This window comes from Castanea sativa, chromosome 6 (assembly GCF_040712315.1).
Source record: "Castanea sativa cultivar Marrone di Chiusa Pesio chromosome 6, ASM4071231v1".
Classification (NCBI taxonomy): Eukaryota; Viridiplantae; Streptophyta; class Magnoliopsida; order Fagales; family Fagaceae; genus Castanea; species Castanea sativa.
In genome coordinates this window covers 5,703,967-5,708,313 of record NC_134018.1, presented here as the reverse complement: position 1 = coordinate 5,708,313, position 4,347 = coordinate 5,703,967, and the positions used below count along the sequence as shown (strand labels likewise).

The window sequence follows — 4,347 nt, the reverse complement described above, 5'->3', positions numbered from 1 at the left end:
GATAGTTGCCATTCTAATGAACACCTGTAAGTCAAAGCTAGTAATCTTTTCTGATTCATAGTAGAGAATAGGGTCCTCATCACTTTTTACAATACCTTGCATGCAAAACAGAGAAAAATTACAGATTATGAACTTCACAAAAATACTGTTTTAACTTCTTAGATAAGTTTATACAAAACCACACAATATAAATTCAAAGAGGATTTTGTCACACTTACCTCAGAGCACACATTAACTTCTTCTTCGCTTGGGTCTTTGGTTGTTGGGCATTGTCACCTTTCCATTCTGTTCTCCTTCAATCAACCTTACTGGCCAATGCGGTTTTCCCATTTTAAACGTAACATATCCCATAGCTAATCCTAACACCAATCCACATCCATACCCAATCAACATAGCCTTCCAATCAAATCCATTTCCAAACATTGAATCATTATTGTCTTCTTGGAAATTTAATGCTAGTGGAGGAGGTGGAGGCTCATCAGCACTACATTTCCATGACAGTGGAAATCCACACAATCCCGAGTTCCTATTATATGAGTCATTTTGAAATGTAGCAAATTGCTTACCTTGAGGTATGGATCCAGTAAGTTAGATTTGCGAAAGGTTTAACACGGCCAAAAATGTTGGGCTTGTCAATTGCATGGGAATTTCTCCACCGAGTTTATTTGAAGAGAGATCTAACAATTCAAGTGCTAATAAATTTGCCAAAGATGATGGGATATGTCCAGTTAGGCTGTTATGGGAAAGGTTGAGCAGTTGGAGAAATTTAAGCCTTCCAAGTTCTTCTGGAATCTCTCCTTGGAATTTGTTGCTTGATAAATCAATTGCTGTGAAGATGGTCAGGATTTTCAGTACTTCTATCTCCAATCCTTTTACTGTTACCACTACTGAATCTTGTTAATAAGTTGCAGTTGGATATTCGTGAAGATAATATTCACCCAAATATTGTTGTTCAGGTTTATCTTCATCGATACTCCTCATGCCTTTCATGTTTTCAAAATAATTTCTTGGTAAAAGGCCAATGAACTCATTGTGGGAGAGGTCAAGAATTTGTAGTTTAGAGAAAAACCTCCCATCAGTTTTATGATTTCCAATTGGACCATGGAGTCTATTAGATCCCAAGACAAGAATCCTTAGATTTGATAGAGCTTCCAACCAAGAATGGAATGAATCATTTATCCTGTTATTTCCAAGGTCTAGAACTTCTAAACTTGTACAGCGAACCAAAGATTTTGGTAATAGCCCTTCAAATTGATTACCATTTAAGACAAGAGTTGTCAAGCTATAGCCCCATGAAAAAGTATCAGGGATGATGTCATGAAAATTATTCATCTGCAAATCCATCACTAAAAGAGAATAACTGAAGTTTCCCAAACATTGTGGAAGTGGCCCACCCAAATTGTTGTGAGATATGTCAAAGATTGCAAGGGAACTTACATTACAAATCATAGATGGGATACCCCCTGTCAATTTATTGTGTGAGATAGAAAAAACTTTTGTATAAAATAGAGGAACAATAAGCTTTCCTTGCAATAGATTGGCCTGAAGGTCAAGTAACCTTAGATTCTTCCATGGAAGTCTATCTATACTTGATAAAAAATTATAAGAAAGATTTAGGTATACCAAATTCTCCCCAATTTCAAACATCCATTCCGGGACTTGACTGTAAATGCTATTATTAGATAGGTCTAAGTTTTCTAATCTTTTTGACAGTTTTATGAAATTTGGGAATTTGGTTATGTTGCAAGAAACTAAGTTCAAAGATTGAAGAGCAGGGAAGGTATCATTAAATTTGCTTTTGATGCTCAATAATTGATTGCTATATGAAAGATCAAGAGTTTGAAGTTCTTTGAGCTTTGTAGACTAATCAAATTCCACAATGCCACTCAAGTCATTTGATGAAATATCAAGCTCTATAAGATTCTCAAGATTAGATATTGATTTTGGAATAGAACCATAAAGCCTGTTATTTTCCAATCTAAGAATTTGTAAGGAATTGCTACTTTGGAATTCACCAATTTGACTTGTGAGTTGGTTTTAAGACAAGTAAACTTTGGTGAGTCTTGTGAGGTTGGTCAAAAAATCAGGAATTCTACCTCTAAGGTTGTTGAATCTTAAGTCAATAAGATTGAGATCCTTTAGCTTTGAAAGTGATGGAATTTGACTAGTGAAGTAGTTAGATCGGAGGAAAATTTGAGTAACTTTTGTGAGGATCCCAATTGATGAGGGAAATGAACCTGCAAAATTGCAATTTTATGAGATTCAAACAATTTGCACAAACTATACATTGTAAAATGAAAGTGATCATGGGATCTTACCATTGAGATTGTTGTATTCTAGACCCAAGTATGATAGCATCTTGAGGTTTGAAAGTGATGATGGTATCTCACCACTAAAATGGTTTTCAGATAAATCCAAATCAGTGAGTTGTGTAAGGTTACCGAGTGATATAGGTATTGGGCCGTTAAAATTGCATTGACGTAATCCCAATTTCCTTAAGAATTTTAGATTGTCAATTGATTTTGGTAATTCTCCTGAGACATTAGTGTAAGAGAGATCCAAAAACCTTAAGGGACTTGTCAAATTTACCAATGGAGAAAACCCTTTGAGTCCAATATTAGACGTTAAAGAGTGTAAGTAGGTTTGGTAGGCGAAAAATATCAACTGGTAACGTCCCTTGCAATTCACAGTTAAAGAGACTAAGGGTTGTCAATGAAGAAGAAAAATTCATCAGAGACCTAAGAGAAACAGAAGACATGTCAACCAAATCAAGATAAAGTTCTCTTAGCATCTTCAAATTTTAGCAAGCCTTCTAACAACAAATGTTTCGAGACTAACAAAATGATTTTGAGAGAGATCTAGTGAGGCCAATAGGGAGAGGTGCGATAAATGAAGTGGGACTTGGCCTGAAAACACAACCTGAAAGGTTAAGATATCTCAACCTAGTAAATTGACCAAACCAAGATGAAATCAACGAAAGTTCAAAGTCATTGAAAGCAAGCTTGAGATGTTGTAAGTGAGAGAGAAGAAAGAGAGTACTATTTAAAGTGATGGTGCCTTGAAGCCAGCTGCAACTGAGTTCAAGGCCAATCAGGTTTCCCTTCACCCTATCATAAGTAACCCCATCCCACGAGCAGCAATCAGTGCCCTTTTTCCAAGACTCCATCTTTGGATAAGAATGCTGATAACCCAAAAGGTTACAATCATAAGAAGCAAATTCTGAAAAGGTAAATAATTGCTTAAAATGGAGTAATGCTAACTACTGGTCTTGGGAGCACAGTGGTTTCAAAGTAGAGGCAATAGATGATGATGATGATGAAGTAAAAAGAGAATAGAAGAGCAGTAAGAAGTAGAAGTGTTGAGAGAGCCATATTAACCGCCTCATAATTCCAAATGAGATCGGAGGCAAATATATTATGTCTTTAAAGCAGAGCTGGAAGGTGTGTATTTTATATGAAAGAGTGATGATAACTTTTTTTTTTGATAAGTAAAAGAGTGATGATAACTACCTCATAGTTGTACTTGTTATCTTCATTTTTTTACTTTATTAATATTATCTAATTTTTATTTATGTTCTCAACAAAGCCATCATAGATTCCTTGATTTCTTAGGACAGGTTCGTTGATTTCTTATGGTCTATCATGACTTTGGCTAATGACTCAAGAAGCACTAATGGAACGGGCACCTCTTCCGTTTTCCTTTCTTTCACAATCATTTTCAACAAAGCCATCGTAGTCTACACTTCAGATGATAGAATTCTAATGGGTGTCTCACAAACACTAACAATATAAGTCTTAGTCTTTGTACTTGCATTTTAAGTCTTCCCATTTACTTATTCCTTTTCCGTGACTAAGCTCATAACCCATTCATACCAGCCTCAATAACAATTTAGTGAAACTATAACTAGCTAAAACCTCAATATTTTCCTATTTAAGCTAACTTTGCTAAGAGTATTCACTTCAACATTTTGTGATAACTGGTTGAGGGTGATGCAGAATGGTTTTGATTGAGTAGATCCCTGATACCACCGAATGCATAATGGAAATGCAGTAAGACTAGATATCGTTCTAGCTTAACATTAGCCTTGAAAACTCAGGGAAAAAAGTCTGGATTCTATTTTTTACTAGATACTTGAGAAGTTCTCAAAGAAAATTTTATTCATGTAAATTTTTGTTGGCTTGCTAATCAATGCTCTTGTACAATTTTTAAAGAGGCTTTAAACGAATCCCACTTGTATGATTGTTTTTTAGCTGAATGCTTGTATTAGGAAGTGGTTGAAGTGACTTGAGTACTCATAAAAAGGAAATCGATTGCAATTAAAAAATCAACCTTAATGAATGCACTAGA

At 35.2% G+C, this 4,347-nt stretch overlaps 1 pseudogene; it reads right to left on the bottom strand.

The window, feature by feature from the left end:
* Positions 1-231: 231 nt before the first annotated feature.
* Positions 232-3,385, bottom strand: LOC142638851 (receptor-like protein 7; annotated as a pseudogene).
* Between the last annotated feature and the right edge of the window lie 962 nt (positions 3,386-4,347).